This window comes from Lolium rigidum, chromosome 6 (genome assembly GCF_022539505.1).
Source record: "Lolium rigidum isolate FL_2022 chromosome 6, APGP_CSIRO_Lrig_0.1, whole genome shotgun sequence".
In the NCBI taxonomy this organism is placed as follows: Eukaryota; Viridiplantae; Streptophyta; class Magnoliopsida; order Poales; family Poaceae; genus Lolium; species Lolium rigidum.
In genome coordinates, this window is record NC_061513.1 from 244,521,211 (window position 1) to 244,545,740 (window position 24,530).

At 40.9% G+C, this 24,530-nt stretch overlaps 1 long non-coding RNA gene across 1 annotated transcript; it reads right to left on the reverse strand.

Moving 5' to 3' along the window:
* Positions 1-447: 447 nt before the first annotated feature.
* On the reverse strand, positions 448-17,134 carry LOC124659871. Its single transcript, XR_006989728.1, has 3 exons — positions 17,086-17,134; positions 619-682; positions 448-538 (listed from the first exon to the last, which is right to left on the reverse strand). It is a non-coding gene; the product is annotated as an uncharacterized LOC124659871 (long non-coding RNA).
* Positions 17,135-24,530: the final 7,396 nt, after the last annotated feature.

Genomic DNA, 24,530 nt, shown 5'->3' on the forward strand with positions numbered 1-24,530 from the left:
TCACTTCATGCACAACTTAGGTATGAAGTGTAATATATATAACACCGACGAGATATATATACTTTCGAGACACGACGGAGGCTGGGGTCAAGGGGAAAAGTGAGGGCCCAGCTAGAACAAAATGTTAAGTATGACTAAAAGCATAACGAGCATAGTGTCTCGAAATAGATGTAATAAAAGAGATGTAATAAAAAATATTAATGCCTATGCAAGCAATCCTACAAAAACTATCGAATTAAAATTAGAAATCTAAACATGTGCACTGGCTTTATCTTGCAAAATAGACCATCAAGTTAATACCCTACTTTTATGTACAGTAAACAACTCCCACCTAATTTGAGGGCAGCTACCCAATTGCTTCGGACCCGCTCCACAAAAATTAAATTGCAGTACAACAGATGCAGAAATATCAAATCAAAGTTTAGGGAGGATGATTACAAGAGATTGGCCATACAATTCACGCTCCTTTCCAACCTCCCCAGCTATTGCAGCAATAAGTGACCTGAAGAACTGAGGATGAAATGACCTGTATATACCTCTAAGAATGCGGAATAAAAAGTAGAGCATATGACAATACCAAGGAGAGAGGGAAAACAAATGTGAGTAGGATAAGTATACCTGCGCCACGGTCATAACCGTCACTGAGGCAGCCTGATCAAACATGTGATGGACATGTTGTATGCTGCAAACCCACAATACAAAATGTCATAACTCCAGAAAATAAATCCTCCACAAGACCATAATTAACCAAAAGCATTCACAAATGGCCGGATATTCTATCAAATTAATCAAATATAACCAAGAAGGGTTCACGAATGGAGAGGCATACACACACAATTGTCGGCAGTCACAACCACCGGCACCTGTGCGGAGAAGCACCACTGCGGCAACCAGTATAATGATTGTGATGCTGAAATCTGGTGTACTGACCCTATCTCCTGCAGCTACAATCCTCACAAAAGACCTGCCTCCGCTAGAACAAACGGGACAACCTGAAAGGCAAATATAGGGAGATGAACATGATGGACACAATCCCAACGGAAGAAATGTTTCGTTTGCCCCGGTTGCGATGTTTCGGCATTAGTACAAAAAAAGGTGAGAAGAGATTGTAATTAAGCACACGAAATAGTGACCCAATAATTATTCTAGCACATTAAGAACAACACGGATATCCACATCAAAGACACGTTTACCTCAAGTCATGTAGATGGGCAGCAAGCACGTGGATACACAAATCTCATCCAAAAAGGGCATGTAATACTCCAGTGCCCTACAGGAAAATAGAGTGTAAACAACAGACGATATACGACTTCGTATACAAGGCGCTCACCAGAAGGAAAAAAGAAGCCACACCAGCACAAGGTGATCACCGGAAGGAAAAAAGAAGAAGCCGCACTGGCACTCGCCGAGACGACGCTTGCCAAGCCACAACCAACAAGCTGCACCTATTGGTGCCTCGACAGACACCATCCTCCACCACCCGAGGCCGCTGCTGCCGCTATCACCCGCCTTGATAAATAGTACCAGCAAGCAATCTTAAAGTGGTGCATTCATTAAGTTATATGACAATCTGCGTGGACAACTGAAGCAAGTGAGTTGCTAAGAATGTTTGATTACGCAGCATCTGTTTTGTCTGTTAGAACATGTAGCTCATATGAGGGGGTGGATCCGGAGATGTGACAGGGGACCAAAACTCACATAGCTTGGTGATGCCACCAGAGACTGTAGGATAACGTTGCATAGAAAACAAAAAATTTCCTACCGCGAACACGCAATCCAAGCCAAGATGCAATCTAGAAGACGGTAGCACCGAGGGGGTATCGAGTCTCACCCTTGAAGAGATTCCAAAGCCTACAAGATGAGGCTCTTGTTGCTGCGGTAGACGTTCACTTGCCGCTTGCAAAAACGCGTAGAAGATCTTGATCACGATCGCTTCCGGCGCCACGAACGGGCAGCACCTCCGTACTCGGTCACACGTTCGGTTGTTGATGAAGACGACGTCCACCTCCCCGTTCCAGCGGGCAGCGGAAGTAGTAGCTCATCTTGAATCCGACAGCACGACGGCGTGATGTCGGTGGTGGTGGAGAAATCCAGCGGAGCTTCGCTAAGCATGCGGGATGCGGTGGAGTAGAGAGGCCGCTAGGGTTTGGGGAGAGGGGGGCGCCGGCCATCTAGTGGTGCGACCACCTTGTGGTGCTTGGGGGTGGCCGGCCCCCTCCCCTTGGCCCTCATTATATAGGTGGAACCCCAAGAGTTGGTATCCAAGTCTTCGAATAAGACCCGAACCAAAAACCTTCCATATGGAGGGGAACCTAGCCAAGCTAGGACTCCCACTAGAGGTGGGAGTTCCACCTCCCATATGGGGGGTGGCCGGCCCCCTAAGGGGGAGTCCACTTGGGACTCCTCCCCCACTAGGGTTGGCCGGCCATGGAGGTGGAGTCCCATGTGGACTCCACCTTCCTTGGTGGTTTCTTCCGGACTTTTCTAGAACCTTCTAGAACCTTCCATAGAACCTTCCGCGTCAATTTAATTCACATAAAATGACATCCTATATATGAATCTTATTCTCCGGACCATTCCGGAACTCCTCGTGATGTCCGGGATCTCATCCGGGACTCCGAACAAATATTCGAACTCCATTCCATATTCAAGTATTACCATTTCAACATCCAACTTTAAGTGTGTCACCCTACGGTTCGTGAACTATGCGGACATGGTTGAGTACTCACTCCGACCAATAACCAATAGCGGGATCTGGAGATCCATAATGGCTCCCACATATTCAGCGATGACTTTAGTGATCGAATGAACCATTCACATACAATACCAATTCCCTTTGTCTCGCGATATTTTACTTGTCCGAGGTTTGATCTTCGGTATCACTCTATACCTTGTTCAACCTCATCTCCTGACAAGTACTCTTTACTCGTACCGTGGTATGTGGTCTCTTATGAACTTATTCATATGCTTGCAAGACATTTAGACGACATTCCACCGAGAGGGCCCAGAGTATATCTATCCGTCATCGGGGTGGACAAATCCCACTGTTGATCCATATGCTTCAACTCATACTTTCCGGATACTTAATCCCACCTTTATAACCACCCATTTACGCAGTGGCGTTTGGTGTAATCAAAGTACCTTTCCGGTATAAGTGATTTACATGATCTCATGGTCATAAGGACTAGGTAACTATGTATCGAAAAGCTTATAGCAAATAACTTAATGACGAGATCTTATGCTACGCTTAATTGGGTGTGTCCATTATATCATTCATACAATGACATAACCTTGTTATTAATAACATCCAATGTTCATGATTATGAAACTAATCATCCATTAATCAACAAGCTAGTTAAGAGGCATACTAGGGACTTCTTTGTTTGTCTACATATCACACATGTACTAATGTTTCGGTTAATACAATTATAGCATGATATATAAACATTTATCATAAACATAAAGATATAAATAATAACCACTTTATTATTGCCTCTAGGGCATATCTCCTTCAGTCTCCCACTTGCACTAGAGTCAATAATCTAGTTTACATTTGTAAAGATATAACACCTTGGCCTTCCGGTGCTTTATCATGTATTGCTCACGGGAGAGGTTTTAGTCAACGGATCTGACACGCTCGAAACGTATGTATTTTGTAATTCATTTGCGTCTCAACGCATCACTCGATTTCAAATGAGTCGGCATTAAATATGTTTGGTCTTACTGGTGGAACCTTAATTCCGCGGTCTGAAATATGTCACTAATATTGTCACACACAATATAGCTTCAAAGTTCTGACTCTGTCGGAACTACACCAAGTTCTCAAAGAACCTCTTTACTTTAACATCCCTTGTCATTATCAAAACAATGACATACTCTGCCTTCTTTTGTAGATTCCGTCACAATATTTAGAACTCTTCTAAATCTAGCATAGACAACTTCTAGCTCATTGTGCTACCTTTTAAACAACACTTAGTCTAATTTGAGATTGAAATTAAATTTTATATGTGACAAAACCAATATCGGTGTAACACCTTACAGCGATTTGTTTGTCATTTCTTCATACAAAAAAATATATATATATCCTTAGTTCTTCTAAAGTACTCAAGGATATTCTTACTGTCATCCAATGATCATCATATGAATCATTCTGGTATATGCTTATAACACTTTATAGCACATGATATCTGATTGTGTACATATTATTCGTGATCTATAATCACTCATGTGTTTTTACTCATTGAGTGTCAGATACACTCAAGTCTTGTTAAAACTTTAACATGACAAGATTATTTTCTTAATATTTCTATATTGAACTATTTCAATATCTATTCTATGTACTTTGACTTAAACTTATTTATGTGTTTCAATCTATCTTCATAGATCTTGACACTAAATTTGTTTCAGTCCATATTCTTTCATTGAAGTTAATTTCTCAATGAATCCTTTTAATCAAGTATATAATTACATCATTTATAACCAACTATATGTCACCTACATAAAGTACTATAAATATGTCTTAGCGCTCCCACTTAATTTCTTGCAAATGCAAGCCTCTTCATCGTCTCTGATGAAATCAAAAAACTCTTTGACTATTTCATCTGGTGAAGATTCCTACTCCGCGATACTTACTTCATCCAATTGAAGTTCGTATACCTATCTAGTATTCCACGTGACCAGCAAAACTCTTGGTTGTATCTTGTATACACCTTTAATACATACTTCGATAAGTAATGTATTTTGCCATCCTACTAGCATATCTCATAAAAGAAATATGTAGTGATTACTAGAATAATCCACATAGACTATAAGCATTGCTACGGAAGATCTAATCTTATCGTAGTCAACTCTTTGAACTTTGTTGTAAACAATTTTTCAACAAGTCGAGCTTTCTTTAAGGATATTTCATCCAAGTCTATAGATCCATTTACTTTCAAAAAGTATTCATCTATTATGGATTTCATGGCGCATGGCCATTTTAACGGAGTCAGGGCCCATCATAACTTCTTTGTTTATAGTTGGTTTATCATTGTTCAAAATCAATCCTTTGTCCACAAATCATTTATTTGATCACAAAGTAAACCATACCTACAAGGTTCAATATGTACTTCGATCTCCATGACTAAAACACTTTGTAGTCATGGGAGCCATGATCGTTGTGGCCGCTTCCGAAACCAATTCCGATGCTGCGCTACTCTGATCATTATGCTCGGGTTCATAAACCTTATCAAATTATATTGTCCTCCCACTCAAATACTTCACTAAAAACAATTTCTCGGAAATAAGAAACATTGACAAACACTTTTGTCTTTCTCTCGTGGGAAGAATTTCCAATCAATTCTCTGGGATAACCAACAAAGACATTCATCCGATTTTGGTTGTAAATTCTTAGACCAAAATTTAAAGAAAGGACTATTAGGGTTTATACCCATGCCATAACTAGTATGGTGTCATTTCATCAGATCATGATGATGCTCTATTCAGTGTAAAAGCGGTAGTCACTAAAGCATAATCCACAAAAATATAATGGCGTCATAATATTTTATCTCATCATTAATCCAACAAGGCTTGGATACATCTCTCGGATACTATATCATCATTATGATGCTCCAAGAAATGTGAGTTGTAGAACAATTTCATGACTCTCTTAGATGTTCGCTAAAACTCGTAATTCAAATATTTTCACCATGATCCAATCATAGATATTTGACTTTTCTATTACGATGATTTCCACTTCATGCTGAAATTTATTTGAATCCATTCAAATGTTTCAAACTTCTTCCTTATTGAATATATCCACATATATATACTCAATTCATTGTTGAAAGTTTTCATGAAGTAGAAGAATCTCCCGCACACAACTATGCCCAGTGAACCACATACATCATCATGTATTTTTCACTAAGTTAGTTGCCCGTTCAACTCTTGGCCTATGAACGGTATTTCAGTCATTACTTTTTAGAAAAGATTTTGCAAGCGCTAAACGATTCAACAAATCAAATGACTCCAAAAATCCATTTGCATGGAGTTCCTTCATGCGTTCCTTTCTAACATGACCTAAATGGCGGTTCCACAAATAAGTGAAATTCAAATCATTTGCCTTATGGCATTTTAGCGTCAGTGTTATGTATGTGTGTTTCACCATTAAGATTTATAATAACTTTATCCATCGTACATGGAGTAATGTCATAATTTGAACAACTCATTGTTTTCTTTTGACCAGATCAAAATAACAATTATTAAGTTCTTTATTATAAATTCTAAGGGCAAGATAGAATGCCAACGATGAACATAATAACACTTTATTTTTGTTCCAGACGTGCATTCCTATCATATTCCTTGTCAATCACTTAGGCCATTGTATTCTTGTATTGCGTTGTTTTGTATGACACTTCATACCAGCCAATATAGTACTAATACCCAAGAATTTCATAGTGTGACTTAACTAGGAATACAACCATAACATGTATATCATTTATATACACCTGAGCTAGACTTTCTAGTCTTTTCTTTTCTTTTTGCCAAAATATCTTTTGCAGTTTCTCTTTTAGCTTTCCTCATTATTCAGAAAAACACTTTAACATTATTAACTTCTAGGTTTGTTGGTCAAATACCAATAACCTTGAGGTTCTTACTTTAAGTTGATCATCATATGACAAGTGTTTCAGATTTCACTATTAGTAACTTTGTAATATGATGAACAATTTCACTCATAATTTTATCCATTGTATCATGATGACTTTCCGAGACCATGTCTGTACATGCTAGACTCGAAAAGTTTTAACCTCAGTATTCGCATGTGCAAATCTGGCTTGCACCCGTTGTATGCACACGTAGAATCTATAACACCCGATCATCACGTGATGCTTCGATACGACGAGTCTTAGCAACGGTGCATACTAAGGATGATAACTTCATGGATACGCGAATACTATTAGTGCCCCAATAGTTGGAGGATTGTGACGCCTTGCGTCTTCAACCTTCATACATTCCCATAAAACTTATGAGTTTATGTAGTCTCACCAAATTTATATTCTATCATCTTGCAATAAGGTCTTAGATATCACATATATCTCATACCTTGATTATTTCTGAAAACTAAATTTTCAGCTCCTTACTTTTCAAACAAATTTGAACTTCAAGTTTCATGGAGACAAGATAACTTTAGGTACTAATTGAAACCATAGCTCTTTGAATCAACAATGTGAGGTTACTAAAAGTTTGCAATAGGACTTAATCAATTCTTGATTCCTTAACAATACGGTACCAGTCCGTAATGTTTCTTATCAGATTTTAACAGTATTTCTATCTCAATTATAAGACTAGCGCATGGTGGAAAAACGGATGCCAATACTACAAAATTAATACAAAATACTACTCAGACTATGTTTATGATAATTAGTTCATGTTTTAATCTAATTACTAATGAACTCCCACTTAATACAACATCCCTCATAGTTGTTAAGTGGTACACGATCCACATCCACTACACCAAAACCGATCATCACGTGAGATGATGTAGCTTCAATGGTGAACATCAGCATGTTGATCATATCATCCATATGACTCATGTTCAACCTTTCGGTTTCCGTTGTCCCGAGGCCATGTCTGTACATGCTAGGCTCGTCAAGCATACCCAAGTATTCCGCGTGTGCAACATGGCTTACACCCGTTGTATGTGAACGTTGAGTCTATCACATCCGATCATCACGAGATGCTTCGAAACGACGAACTGTACAACGGTGCATACGAGGGGAGAACACTTTATTATCTTGATATTAATGTGAGGGATCATCTTATAATGCTACCATCGCGATCTAAGCAAAATAAGATGCATAAAGGATTAACATCACATGCAATTCATATGTGATATGATATGGCCCTTTTGTCTTTGCGCCTTTGATCTTCATCTCCAAAGCACGGACATGATCTCCATCATCAACGGGCATGATCTCCATCATCGTTGGCGTAGCGTCAAGGTCCATGGCGCCGTCTTCATGGTTGTTCACCTCATGTAGCAACTATTACAACTACTTTGAAATACTACTCAACATGAAAATTAAAGACAACCATAAGGCTCCTGCCGGTTGCCACAATACAATAATGATCATCTCATACATATTCATCATCACATTATGGCCATATCACATCACCAAACCCTGCAAAAACAAGTTAGATGTCTCTAATTTGGTTTGCATATTTTACGTGGTTTAGGGTTTTCGAGTAAGATCTAATCTACCTACGAACATGAACCACAACGGTGATACTAGTGTTGTCAATAGAAGAGTAAGTTGAATCTTCACTATAGTAGGAGAGACGAGACACCCGCAAAGCCTCTTATGCAATACAAGTTGCATGTCGAACGAGGAACAAGTCTCATGAACGCGGTCATGTAAAGTTAGTCCGAGCCGCTTCATCCCACTATGCCACAAAGATGCAAAGTACTCAAACTAAAGACAACAAGAGCATCAATGCCCACAAAAACATTGTGTTCTACTCGTGCAACCATCTATGCATAGACACGGCTCTGATACCACTGTAGGATAACGTTGCATAGAAAACAAAAATTTTCCTACCGCGAACACGCAATCCAAGCCAAGATGCAATCTAGAAGACGGTAGCAACGAGGGGGTATCGAGTCTCACCCTTGAAGAGATTCCAAAGCCTACAAGATGAGGCTCTTGTTGCTGCGGTAGACGTTCACTTGCCGCTTGCAAAAGCGCGTAGAAGATCTTGATCACGATCGCTCCGGCGCCACGAACGGGCAGCACCTCCGTACTCGGTCACACGTTCGGTTGTTGATGAAGACGACGTCCACCTCCCCGTTCCAGCGGGCAGAGGAAGTAGTAGCTCCTCTTGAATCCGACAGCACGACGGCGTGGTGTCGGTGGTGGTGGAGAAATCCAGCGGAGCTTCGCTAAGCGTGCGGGATGCGGTGGAGGAGAGAGGCCGCTAGGGTTTGGGGAGAGGGGGGGCGCCGGCCATCTAGTGGTGCGACCACCTTGTGGTGCTTGGGGGTGGCCGGCCCCCTCCCCTTGGCCCTCATTATATAGGTGGAACCCCAAGAGTTGGTATCCAAGTCTTCGAATAAGACCCGAACCAAAAACCTTCCATATGGAGGGGAAACCTAGCCAAGCTAGGACTCCCACCAGAGGTGGGAGTTCCACCTCCCATATGGGGGGGTGGCCGGCCCCCTAAGGGGGAGTCCACTTGGGACTCCTCCCCCACTAGGGTTGGCGGGCCATGGAGGTGGAGTCCCATGTGGACTCCACCTTCCTTGGTGGTTTCTTCCGGACTTTTCTAGAACCTTCTAGAACCTTCCATAGAACCTTCCGCGTCAATTTAATTCACATAAAATGACATCCTATATATGAATCTTATTCTCCGGACCATTCGGAACTCCTCGTGATGTCCGGGATCTCATCCGGGACTCCGAACAAATATTCGAACTCCATTCCATATTCAAGTACTACCATTTCAACATCCAACTTTAAGTGTGTCACCCTACGGTTCGTGAACTATGCGGACATGGTTGAGTACTCACTCCGACCAATAACCAATAGCGGGATCCGGAGATCCATAATGGCTCCCACATATTCAACGATGACTTTAGTGATCGAATGAACCATTCACATAAAATACCAATTCCCTTTGTCTCGCGATATTTTACTTGTCCGAGGTTTGATCTTCGGTATCACTCTATACCTTGTTCAACCTCGTCTCCTGACAAGTACTCTTTACTCGTACCGTGGTATGTGGTCTCTTATGAACTTATTCATATGCTTGCAAGACATTTAGACGACATTCCACCGAGAGGGCCCAGAGTATATCTATCCGTCATCGGGATGGACAAATCCCACTCGTTGATCCATATGCTTCAACTCATACTTTCCGGATACTTAATCCCACCTTTATAACCACCCATTTACGCAGTGGCGTTTGGTGTAATCAAAGTACCTTTCCGGTATAAGTGATTTACATGATCTCATGGTCATAAGGACTAGGTAACTATGTATCGAAAAGCTTATAGCAAATAACTTAATGACGAGATCTTATGCTACGCTTAATTGGGTGTGTCCATTATATCATTCATACAATGACATAACCTTGTTATTAATAACATCCAATGTTCATGATTATGAAACTAATCATCAATTAATCAACAAGCTAGTTAAGAGGCATACTAGGGACTTCTTTGTTTGTCTACATATCACACATGTACTAATGTTTCGGTTAATACAATTATAGCATGATATATAAACATTTATCATAAACATAAAGATATAAATAATAACCACTTTATTATTGCCTCTAGGGCATATCTCCTTCAGAGACCGTGGAGATGGAGAAGCAGGAGCTGTCCAGAGACGAGCACCCTTCCACCAGCTCCTTGCAGAAATCTCTGGAGAAAGAATTAGAAAACAAAATAGTAAACGGCAAAATTTATCAGGCTAGGCTTTTCACCAAACACTACCAGCTCATAAGAGTGCGAAGCAGGCAAAAATTTTAGACTCGGTCCTCTATATGTCGTATAGATGTCCATTTGGATGATCTCCTGGAGATGCTCTAACAATACCATGTATGCTTGGATAGGAAACTATTTAATGCCTAGGTAAGAAATTCTAGGGAAAAGTTCAAAGCACAATCAAGGGGAAAGAAAATCAAGTTCTTCGTTGCTACATATTGCACCATTTTTATGGAACTGTATTTTAGAATATTACTTTTCAGATCAGGCACCATATTGCACTCGCAACACTCATAATTCTCTCGTTTGAATACTGCATCCAAATTTCAGTAACGAAGAGCAATAATTTTCAACATGTGAGCATCATTAGGCAAGAAACCCAGTTAACAAATATTTATTTCAACTCTTATTTATCTCAATCACTCATGTTTATTTCAGAACCCAGTTAACAAATAAGCAATGACTAAACCGAAATTAACAATAAATTTCTGCAGTCACAAAACCGTGCATCTTCCTCAAATCACACAAGGAAATATTCATTTGCAAGAGCACAAAACCTAGCATTGATTCAAGATGGAAAACCCTGCATCTTTCTCAAATCACGCCTGTGATAAACAACCATGTCAAGATGTACCTGCCATTTTGATTCAAAATTCTCATGTTTTGTCAGAAATGTCTGAATTCAGCAACGCCAAGAAAATCCAGAGTCATGTTGATGTTAATGTCTGAATTCAGCAACGCCAAGAAAATCCAGAGTCATGTTCGTGCCCAACTTATTGCTGGAGCCGAAGCTTCTGCGAATTTGATGGCTATGGCAAATGTCGATGGAAATGTAGGACATCTTTTTGCTAAACCGAAATAAGCAATGACTAAACCGAAATAAGCAATGACTAAACCGAAATTAACAATAAATTTCCGCAGTCACAAAACCGTGCATCTTCCTCAAATCACACAAGGAAATATTCATTTGCAAGAGCACAAAACTTAGCATTGATTCAAGATGGAAAACCGTGCATCTTTCTCAAATCACGCCCGTGATAAACAACCATGTCAAGATGTACCTGCCATTTTGATTCAAGATGTACATGCCAAGCTACGTACATCCCACTGCCAAAACCAAAATCTCAGCCACAAATGGACCCGGAATCGTTAATTACAACTTCCACACAGGGTAAACTGTGACAAATAACTATTCTGCAAACAACATTTTTTACTACTGTGGTAAACTATAGAAAATAATGCATGAAACATCACGAGATAGTTAAGTTTGTGCTAAATAAGAGAGAACTACAGTTTAGAGAATACCACATGCACAAACATGGAATCCCTTTTATAGAGCATGGCAAGGACATATACTATCTTGTTTATAGAAGGTCTGCCAGCAAAAATACTATCTGAAGATCAACAAGTAAAATCAAAAGGGACAGTACATATGATAAGCTACCAAGCAAGATCATCTATCTTGTCTAACTGAACACCATTCCATCTAGCCCGGGTAGTGCACAAAAATCTGAAACTCGTATATTAGCAGCCTTAGGATAAAATTACAGAGCATATGGCCATATAATTCTGAAACTCATACCAGTTTACATCTTCTCTGAAATTTAACAACCTCACAAGATCTGATTCCTGAACACTACAACTCGACTGGCTACAAAATCCGGTCGAATCCGGTCAATCTCGAGTGGAATCTCAAGCGCACGCCGCCTTGCGCTGGTGACAGTAACAGCTTGCCCAAGGCTGCAGGCAGCGCTGAAGCGGCCCATCCACGCGTCTGTCTCGTGTCCAAGGAGTACGTCCCGAGTCGCATCTTCTCATCTATGGAACTAAAAAACGGAAACATCTAACAACCTTAGATGCATGCCACATATCAGCCATTTTATTTTGTACTCAGTGTTCCTTATATGTCAAATACACTGTAATAAATACCGTCAGGTAACTTTTGCTGAAGAAATATCACTTCATGCACAACTTAGGTATGAAGTGTAATATATATAACACTGACAGATATACATACTTTCAAGACACGACGGAGGCTGGGGTCAAGGGGAAAAGTGAGGGCCCAGCTAGAACAAAATGTTAAGTATGACTAAAAGCATAACGAGCATAGTGTCTCGAAATAGATGTATTAAAAGAGATGTAATAAAAAATATTAATGCCTATGCAAGCAATCCTACAAAAACTATCGAATTAAAATTAGAAATCTAAACATGTGCACTGGCTTTATCTTGCAAAATAGACCATCAAGTTAATACCCTACTTTGCTGTACAGTAAGCAACTCCCACCTAACTTGAGGGCAGCTACCCAACTGCTTCGGACCCGCTCCACGAAAACTAAATTGCAGTACAACAGATGCAGAAATATCAAATCAAAGTTTAGGGAGGATGATTACAAGAGACTGGCCATACAATTCACGCTCCTTTCCAACCTCCCCAGCTATTGCAGCAATAAGTGACCCGAAGAACCGAGGATGAAATGACTCTGTATATACCTCTAAGAATACGGAATAAAAAGTAGAGCATATGACAATACCAAGGAGAGAGGGAAAACAAATGTGAGTAGGATAAGTACACTCGCGCCACGGTCATAACCGTCATCGAGGCAGCCTGATCAAACATGTGATGGACATGTTGTATGCTGCAAACCCACAATACAAAATGTCATAACTCCAGAAAATAAATCCTCCACAAGACCATAATTAACCAAAAGCATTCACAAATGGCCGGATATTCTATCAAATTAATCAAATATAACCAAGAAGGGTTCACGAATGGAGAGGCATACACACACAATTGTCGATAGTCGCAACCACCGGCACTTGTGCGGAGAAGCACCACTGCGGCAACCAGTACAATGACTGTGATGCTGAAATCTGGTGTACTGACCCTATCTCCTGCAGCTACAATCCTCACAAAAGACCTGCCTCCGCTAGAATAAACGGGACAACATGAAAGGCAAATATAGGGAGATGAACATGATGGACACAATCCCAAACGAAGAAATGTTTCGTTTGCCCCGGTTGCAGTGTTTCGGCATTAGTACAAAAAAAGGTGAGAAGAGATTGTAATTAAGCACACAGAAATAGTGACCCAATAATTATTCTAGCACATTAAGAACAACACAGATATCCACATCAAAGACACGTTTACCTCAAGTCATGTAGATGGGCAGCAGCACGTGGATACACAAATCTCATCCAAAAAGGGCATGTAATACTCCAGTGCCCTACAGGAAAATAGAGTGCAAACAACAGACGATATACGACTTCGTATACAAGGCGCTCACCAGAAGGAAAAAAAGAAGCCACACCAGCACAAGGTGCTCACCGGAAGGAAAAAAGAAGAAGCCGCACTGGCACTCGCCGAGACGACGCTTGCCAAGCCACAACCAACAAGCTGCACCTGTTGGTGCCTCGACAGACACCATCCTCCACCACCCGAGGCCGCTGCTGCCGCCATCACCCGCCTTGATAAATAGTACCAGCAAGCAATCTTACAGTGGTGCATTCATTAAGTTATATGACAATCTGCGTGGACAACTGAAGCAAGTGAGTTGCTAAGAATGTTTGATTACGCAGCATCTGTTTTGTCTGTTAGAACATGTAGCTCATATGAGGGGGTGGATCCGGAGATGTGACAGGGGACCAAAACTCACATAGCTTGGTGATGCCACCAGAGACCGTGGAGATGGAGAAGCAGGAGCTGTCCAGAGACGAGCACCCTTCCACCAGCTCCTTGCAGAAATCTCTGGAGAAAGAATTAGAAAACAACATGGTAAACGGCAAAATTTATCAGGCTAGGATTTTCACCAAACAGTACCAGCTCATAAGAGTGCGAAGCAGGCAATTTTTTTAGACTCGGTCCTCTATATGTCGTATAGATGTCTATTTGGATGATCTCCTGGAGATGCTCTAACAATACCATGTATGCTTGGATAGGAAACTATTTAATGCCTAGGTAAGAAATTCTAGGGAAAAGTTCAAAACACAATCAAGGGGAAAGAAAATCAAGTTCTTCGTTGCTACATATTGCACCATTTTTATGGAACTGTATTTTAGAATATTACTTTTCAGATCAGGCACCATATTGCACTGCAACACTCATAATTCTCTCGTTTGAATACCGCATCCAAATTTCAGTAACGAAGAGCAATAATTTTCAACATGTGAGCATCATTAGGCAAGAAACCCAGCTTAACAAATATTTATTTCAACTCTTATTTATCTCAATCACTCATGTTTATTTCAGAACCCAGTTAACAAATAAGCAATGACTAAACCGAAATTAACAATAAATTTCCGCAGTCACAAAACCGTGCATCTTCCTCAAATCACACAAGGAAATATTCATTTGCAAGAGCACAAAACTTAGCACTGATTCAAGATGGAAAACCGTGCATCTTTCTCAAATCACGCCTGTGATAAACAACCATGTCAAGATGTACCTGCCATTTTGATTCAAAATTCTCATGTTTTGTCAGAAATGTCTGAATTCAGCAACGCCAAGAAAATCCAGAGTCATGTTGATGTTAATGTCTGAATTTAGCAACGCCAAGAAAATCCAGAGTCATGTTCGTGCCCAACTTATTGCTGGAGCCGAAGTCGCTTTTGCCCTTGTGCTTTCAAGGCATCCTTCTGCGAATTTGATGGCTATTGCAAATGTCGATGGAAATGTAGGACATCTTTTTGCTAAACCGAAATAAGCAATGACTAAACCGAAATAAGCAATGACTAAACCGAAATTAACAATAAATTTCCGCAAGTCACAAAACCGTGCATCTTCCTCAAATCACACAAGGAAATATTCATTTACAAGAGCACAAAACTTAGCATTGATTCAAGATGGAAAACCGTGCATCTTTCTCAAATCACGCCTGTGATAAACAACCATGTCAAGATGTACCTGCCATTTTGATTCAAGATGTACATGCCAAGCTACGTACATCCCACTGCCAAAACCAAAATCTCAGCCACAAATGGACCCGGAATCGTTAATTACAACTTCCACACAGGGTAAACTATGACAAATAACTATTCTGCAAACAACATTTTTTACTACTGTGGTAAACCATAGAAGATAATGCATGAAACATCACGAGATATTTAAGTTTGTGCTAAATAAGAGAGAACTACAGTTTAGAGAATACCACATGCACAAACATGGAATCCCTTTTATAGAGCATGGCAAGGACATATACCATCTTGTTTATAGAAGGTCTGCCAGCAAAAATACTATCTGAAGATCAACAAGTAAAATCAAAAGGGACAAGACATATGATAAGCTACCAAGCAAGATCATCTATCTTGTCTAACCGAACACCATTCCATCTAGCCTCGGGTAGTGCACAAAAATCTGAAACTCGTATATTAGCAGCCTTAGGATAAAATTACAGAGCATATGGCCATATAATTCTGAAACTCATACCAGTTTACATCTTCTCTGAAATTTAACAACCTCACAAGATCTGATTCCTACTACAACTCGACTGGCTACAAAATCCTGTCGAATCCGGTCGATCTCGAGTGGAATCTCAAGCGCACGCCGCCCGCGCCGGTGACAAGAATAGCTTGCCCAAGGCTGCAGTGCAGCGCCGAAGCGGCCCATCCACGCGTCTGTCTCGTGTCCAAGGAGTACGTCCTGAGTCGCATCTTCTCATCTATGGAACTAAAAAAGGAAACATCTAACAACCTTAGATGCATGCCACATATCAGCCATTTTATTTTGTACTCAGGTTCCTTATATGTCAAATACACTGTAATAAATACCGTCAGGTAACTTTTGCTGAAGAAATATCACTTCATGCACAACTTAGGTATGAAGTGTAATATATATAACACTGACAGATATACATACTTGCGAGACACGACGGAGGCTGGGGTCAAGGGGAAAAGTGAGGGCCCAGCTAGAAGAAAATGTTAAGTATGACTAAAAGCATAACGAGCATAGTGTCTCGAAATAGATGTAATAAAAGAGATGTAATAAAAAATATTAATACCTATGCAAGCAATCCTACAAAAACTATCGAATTAAAATTAGAAATCTAAACATGTGCACTGGCTTTATCTTGCAAAATAGACCATCAAGCTAATACCCTACTTTGCTGTACAGTAAGCAACTCCCACCTAATTTGAGGGCAGCTACCCAACTGCTTCGGACCCGCTCCACGAAAATTAAATTGCAGTACAACAGATGCAGAAATATCAAATCAAAGTTTAGGGAGGATGATTACAAGAGACTGGCCATACAATTCACGCTCCTTTCCAACCTCCCCAGCTATTGCAGCAATAAGTGACCTGAAGAACTGAGGATGAAATGACCTGTATATACCTCTAAGAATGCGGAATAAAAAGTAGAGCATATGACAATACCAAGGAGAGAGGGAAAACAAATGTGAGTAGGATAAGTATACCTACGCCACGGTCATAACCGTCACTGAGGCAGCCTGATCAAACATGTGATGGACATGTTGTATGCTGCAAACCCACAATACAAAATGTCATAACTCCGTAAAATAAATCCTCCACAAGACCATAATTAACCAAAAGCATTCACAAATGGCCGGATATTCTATCAAATTAATCAAATATAACCAAGAAGGGTTCACGAATGGAGAGGCATACACACACAATTGTCGACAGTCGCAACCACCGGCACCTGTGCGGAGAAGCACCACTGCGGCAACCAGTACAATGACTGTGATTCTGAAATCTGGTGTACTGACCCTATCTCCTGCAGCTACAATCCTCACAAAAGACCTGCCTCCGCTAGAACAAACGGGACAACCTGAAAGGCAAATATAGGGAGATGAACATGATGGACACAATCCCAACAGAAGAAATGTTTCGTTTGCCCCGGTTGCAGTGTTTCGGCATTAGTACAAAAAAAGGTGAGAAGAGATTGTAATTAAGCACACGAAATAGTGACCCAATAATTATTCTAGCACATTAAGAACAACACAGATATCCACATCAAAGACACGTTTACCTCAAGTCATGTAGATGGGCAGCAGCACGTGGATACACAAATCTCATCCAAAAAGGGCATGTAATACTCCAATGCCCTACAGGAAAATAGAGTCTAAACAACAGACGATATGCGACTTCGTATACAAGGCGCTCACCAGAATGAAAAAAGAAGCCACACCAACACAAGGTGCTCACCGGAAGGAAAAAAGAAGAAGCCGCACTGGCACTCGCCGAGACGACGCTTGCCAAGCCACAACCAACAAGCTGCACCTGTTGGTGCCTCGACAGACACCATCCTCCACCACCCGAGGCCGCTGCTGCCGCCATCACCCACCTTGATAAATAGTACCAGCAAGCAATCTTACAGTGGTGCATTCATTAAGTTATATGACAATCTGCGTGGACAACTGAAGCAAGTGAGTTGCTAAGAATGTTTGATTACGCAAAGATCTGTTTTGTCTCGTTAGAACATGTAGCTCATATGAGGGGGTGGATCCGGAGATGTGACAGGGGACCAAAACTCACATAGCTTGGTGATGCCACCAGAGACCGTGGAGATGGAGAAGCAGGAGCTGTCCAGAGACGAGCACCCTTCCACCAGCTCCTTGCAGAAATCTCTGGAGAAAGAATTAGAAAACAAAATATTAAACGGCAAAATTTATCAGGCTAGGCTTTTCACCAAACACTACCAGCTCATAAGAGTGCGAAGCAGGCAAAAAAATTTAGACTCGGTCCTCTATATGTCATATAGATGTCCATTTGGATGATCTCCTGGAGATGCTCTAACAATACCATGTATGCTTGGATAGGAAACTATTTAATGCCTAGGTAAGAAATTCTAGGGAAAAGTTCAAAGCACAATCAAGGGGAAAGAAAATCAAGTTCTTCGTTGCTACATATTGCACCATTTTTATGGAACTGTATTTTAGAATATTACTTTTCAGATCAGTGCACCATATTGCACCTGCAACACTCATAATTCTCTCGTTTGAATACTGCATCCAAATTTCAGTAACGAAGAGCAATAATTTTCAACATGTGAGCATCATTAGGCAAGAAACCCAGTTAACAAATATTTATTTCAACTCTTATTTATCTCAATCACTCATGTTTATTTCAAAACCCAGTTAACAAATACCTATTTCATTAGGCAAGCAACCTGGTTAATTCATTGCGCACTGCTATACTGATACGTCTCCGACGTATCGATAATTTCTTATGTTCCATGCCACATTATTGATGTTATCTACATGTTTTATGCACACTTTATGTCATATTCGTGCATTTTCTGGAACTAACTTATTAACAAGATGCCGAAGTGCCAGTTGCTGTTTTCTGCTGTTTTTGGTTTCAGAAATCCTAGTAAGGAAATATTCTCGGAATTGGACGAAATCAACGCCCAGGGGCCTATTTTTCCACGAAGCTTCCAGAAGTCCGAAGACGAAACGAAGAGGGGCCACGAGGCAGCCGCAGCATAGGCGGCGCGGCCCTGCCCCGGCCGCGCGGCCCTATGGTCCGGGCCCTCGCGCCGCCTCTTGACCTACCCTTCCGCCTACTTAAAGCCTCCGTGACGAAACCCCAGCACCGAGAGCCACGATACGGAAAACCTTCCGAGACGCCGCCGCCGCCGATCCCATCTCGGGGGATCCAGAGATCGCCTCCGGCACCCCGCCGGAGAGGGGATTCATCTCCCGGAGGACTCTACGCCGCCATGGTCGCCTCCGGTGTGATGTGTGAGTAGTCTACCCCTGGACTATGGGTCCATAGCAGTAGCTAGATGGTTGTCTTCTCCCCATTGTGCTATCATTGTCGGATCTTGTGAGCTGCCTAACATGATCAAGATCATCTACATGTAATTCTATATGTTGCGTTTGTTGGGATCCGATGAATAGAGAATACTTGTTATGTTGATTATCAAAGTTATATCTATGTGTTGTTTATGATCTTGCATGCTCTCCGTTACTAGTAGATGCTCTGGCCAAGTAGATGCTTGTAACTCCAAGAGGGAGTATTTATGCTCGATAGTGGGTTCATGCCTCGCATTGACACTCGGGACGAGTGACAGTAAAGTTCTAAGGTTGTGTTGTGCTGTTGCCACTAGGGATAAAACATTGATGCTATGTCTAAGGATGTAGTTGTTGATTACATTACGCACCATACTTAATGCAATTGTCTCGTTGCTTTGCAACTTAATACTCGGAGGGGGTTCGGATGATAACCTCGAAGGTGGACTTTTTAGGCATAGATGCAGCTTGGATGGCGGTCTATGTACTTTGTCGTAATGCCCAATTAAATCTCACTATACTCATCATGATATGTATGTGCATGGTCATGCTCTCTTTATTTGTCAATTGCCCAACTCGTAATTTGTTCACCCAACATGCTGTTTATCTTATGGGAGAGACACCTCTAGTGAACCGTGGACCCCGGTCCAATTCTCTTTACTCGAAATACAATCTACCGCAATACTTGTTCTACCGTTTTCTGCAAACAATCATCTTCCACACAATACGGTTAATCCTTTGTTACAGCAAGCCGGTGAGATTGACAACCTCACTCGTTTCGTTGGGGCAAAGTACTTTGGTTGTGTTGTGCAGGTTCCACGTTGGCGCCGGAATCCCCGGTGTTGCGCCGCACTACATCCCGCCGCCATCAACCTTCAACGTGCTTCTTGGCTCCTCCCGGTTCGATAAACCTTGGTTTCTTTCGAGGGAAAACTTGCTGCTGTGCACATCATACCTTCCTCTTGGGGTTCCCAACGAACGTGTGAGTTACACGCCATCAAGCTAAATTTCCGGCGCCGTTGCCGGGGACATCAAGACACGCCGCAAGGGGAGTCTCCACTTCTCAATCTCTTTACTTTGTTTTTGTCTTGCTTAGTTTTATTTACTACTTTGTTTGCTGCACTAAATCAAAATACAAAAAAATTAGTTGCTAGTTTTACTTTATTTGCTATCTTGTTTGCTATATCGAAAACACAAAAAAATTAGTTACTTGCATTTACTTTACTTGATTCATCATGTTTCCTTTTAATTTTACCACAAAAAACATACCGGTAGGACGTGGGTCTATAGTTGGGAGAAATAATATAGAAGAATTCTTCAACCATGTTAGTACCGTTGACGATTTTGAGGATAGACACTTGGTAGACCTTGCGCCTACTTATGAAATTGCTGCTGCGCATTTAGTTCGCCTCGTTGGAAACTAAATTTGTTAATCTTAATCCTATAATCCAACACATGTTTTTCACACTTGGTGATATGGAAGAAGGGGAAAAGAAAGATTTTGTTTTAGAAACCCTTCTTAGAGAATTTGGTGGTCTAGCAAGAGAAGCTAGAAAGGTCTTTGCTAAATTTAATATGCTTGGTTCTCATACTAATTTTGTTAGTCTCCTTGAAAAGATGGACATGGATAGAATAAGATACACTAATAATATTGATGATGGTGGGGAGATCAAAGCACCAATACCATGTAAACTCCTAGCTATGAATGATGCACTAGAAAATAACTATGCTTGGCTTGTTCCCGAAAACCTCGTTTGATGAGAGTAGCACGCCTAAGACTAATGAAAAAGGAGATGCTAAAACTTATGTATCTAATATACTATGCCTGGTTGAGAAAAATCCACACCCCGCTGTAGAAGCACCACCCTTTGATAATACTTGATACACACTTTCTGCGCCTAGCTGAAAGGCGTTAAAGAAAAGCGCTTATGGGAGACAACCCATGTTTTTACCTACAGTACTTTGTTTTTATTTTGAGTCTTGGAAGTTGTTTACTACTGTAGCAACCTCTTCTTATCTTAGTTTTGTGTTTTGTTGTGCCAAGTTAAGCCGTTGATAGAAAAGTTCATACTAGATTTGGATTATTGCGCAGAAACAGATTTCTTTGCTGTCACAAATCTGGGCAAAATCCCCCTGTAGGTAACTCAGAAAATTATGCCAATTTACGTGAGTGATCCTCCGATATGTACGCAACTTTCATTCAATTTGGGCATTTTCATTTGAGCAAGTCTGGTGCCATTTTAAAATTGGTCAATACGAACTGTTCTGTTTTGACAGATTCTGCCTTTTATTTCGCATTGCCTCTGTTGCTATGTTGGATGAATTTCTTTGATCCATTAATGTCCAGTAGCATTATGCAATGTCCAGAAGTGTTAAGAATGATTGTGTCACCTCTGAATATTTTAATTTTTATTGTGCACTAACCCTCTAATGAGTTGTTTCGAGTTTGGTGTGAAGGAAGTTTTCAAGGATCAAGAGAGGAGTATGATGCAACATGATCAAGGAGAGTGAAAGCTCTAAGCTTGGGGATGCCCCGGTGGTTCACCCCTGCATATATTAAGAAGACTCAAGCTGTCTAAGCTTGGGGATGCCCAAGGCATCCCCTTCTTCATCGACAACATTATCGAGTTCCTCCCTGAAACTATATTTTTATTCCATCACATCTTATGTGCTTTGCTTGGAGCGTCGGTTTGTTTTTGTTTTTGTTTTGTTTGAATAAAATGGATCCTAGCATTCACTTTATGGGAGAGAGACACGCTCTGCTGTAGCATATGGACAAGTATGTCCTTAGTTTCTACTCATAGTATTCAAGGCGAAGTTTCTTCTTCGTTAAATTGTTATATGGTTGGAATTGGAAAATGATACATGTAGTAATTGCTATAAATGTCTTGGGTAATGTGATACTTGGCAATTGTTGTGCTCATGATTAAGCTCTTGCATCATATGCTTTGCACCCATTAATGAAGAAATACATAGAGCATGCTACAATTTGGTTTGCATATTTGGTTTCTCTAAGGTCTAGATAATTTCTAGTATTGAGTTTGAACAACAAGGAAGACGGTGTAGAGTCTTATAATGTTTTCAATATGTCTTTTATGTGAGTTTTGCTGCACCGGTTCATCCTTGTGTTTGTTTCAAATAAGCCTTGCTAGCCTAAACCTTGTATCGAGAGGGAATACTTCTCATGCATCCAAAATACTTGAGCCAACCACTATGCCATTTGTGTCCACCATACCTACCTACTACATGGTATTTTCCGCCATTCCAAAGTAAATTGCTTGAGTGCTACCTTTAAAATTCCATCATTCACCTTTGCAATATATAGCTCATGGGACAAATAGCTTAAAAACTATTGTGGTATTGAATATGTAATTATGCACTTTATCTCTTATTAAGTTGCTTGTTGTGCGATAACCATGTTTACCGGGGACGCCATCAACTACTCTTTGTTGAATTTCATGTGAGTTGCTATGCATGTTCGTCTTGTCCGAAGTAAGAGCGATCTACCACCTTATGGTTAAGCATGCATATTGTTAGAGAAGAACATTGGGCCGCTAACTAAAGCCATGATCCATGGTGGAAGTTTCAGTTTTGGACATATATCCTCAATCTCATATGAGAAAATTATTAATTGTTGTTACATGCTTATGCATAAAAGAGGAGTCCATTATCTGTTGTCTATGTTGTCCCGGTATGGATGTCTAAGTTGAGAATAATCAATAGCGAGAAATCCAATGCGAGCTTTCTCCTTAGACCTTTGTACAGGCGGCATAGAGGTACCCCTTTGTGACACTTAGTTAAAACATGTGCATTGTGATGATCCGGTAGTCCAAGCTAATTAGGACAAGGTGCGGGCACTATTAGTATACTATGCATGAGGCTTGCAACTTGTAAGATATAATTTACATGATACATATGCTTTATTACTACCGTTGACAAAATTGTTTCATGTTTTCAAAATCAAAGCTCTAGCACAAATATAGAAATCGATGCTTTTCCTCTATGGAGGACAATTCTTTTACTTTCAATGTTGAGTCAGTTCACCTACTTCTCTCCACCTCAAGAAGCAAACACTTGTGTGAACTGTGCATTGATTCCTACATATTTGCATATTGCACTTATTATATTACTCTATGTTGACAATATCCATGAGATATACGTGTTATAAGCTGAAAGAAACCGCTGAAACTTAATCTTCCTTTGTGTTGCTTCAATACCTTTACTTTGAATTATTGCTTTATGAGTTAACTCTTATGCAAGACTTATTGATGCTTGTCTTGAAGTGCTATTCATGAAAAGTCTTTGCTTTATGATTCACTTGTTTACTCATGTCATATACATTGTTTTGATCGCTGCATTCACTACATATGCTTTACAAATAGTATGATCAAGATTATGATGGCATGTCACTCCAGAAATTATCTCTGTTATCGTTTTACCTGCTCGGGACGAGCAGAACTAAGCTTGGGGATGCTGATACGTCTCCGACGTATCGATAATTTCTTATGTTCCATGCCACATTATTGATGTTATCTACATGTTTTATGCACACTTTATGTCATATTCGTGCATTTTCTGGAACTAACTTATTAACAAGATGCCGAAGTGCCGGTTGCTGTTTTCTGCTGTTTTTGGTTTCAGAAATCCTAGTAAGGAAATATTCTCGGAATTGGACGAAATCAACGCCCAGGGGCCTATTTTTCCACGAAGTTTCCAGAAGTCCGAAGACGAAACGAAGAGGGGCCACGAGGCAGCCAGAGCATAGGGCGGCGCGGCCCCTGCCCTGGCCGCGCGGCCCTATGGTCCGGGCCCCTCGCGCCGCCTCTTGACCTACCCTTCCGCCTACTTAAAGCCTCCGTGACGAAACCCCCGCATCGAGAGCCACGATACGGAAAACCTTCCGGAGACGCCGCCGCCGCCGATCCCATCTCGGGGGATCCAGGAGATCGCCTCCGGCACCTCGCCGGAGAGGGGATTCATCTCCCGGAGGACTCTACGCCGCCATGGTCGCCTCCGGTGTGATGTGTGAGTAGTCTACCCCTGGACTATGGGTCCATAGCAGTAGCTAGATGGTTGTCTTCTCCCCATTGTGCTATCATTGTCGGATCTTGTGAGCTGCCTAACATGATCAAGATCATCTATATGTAATTCTATATGTTGCGTTTGTTGGGATCCGATGAATAGAGAATACTTGTTATGTTGATTATCAAAGTTATATCTATGTGTTGTTTATGATCTTGCATGCTCTCCGTTACTAGTAGATGCTCTCGGCCAAGTAGATGCTTGTAACTCCAAGAGGGAGTATTTATGCTCGAT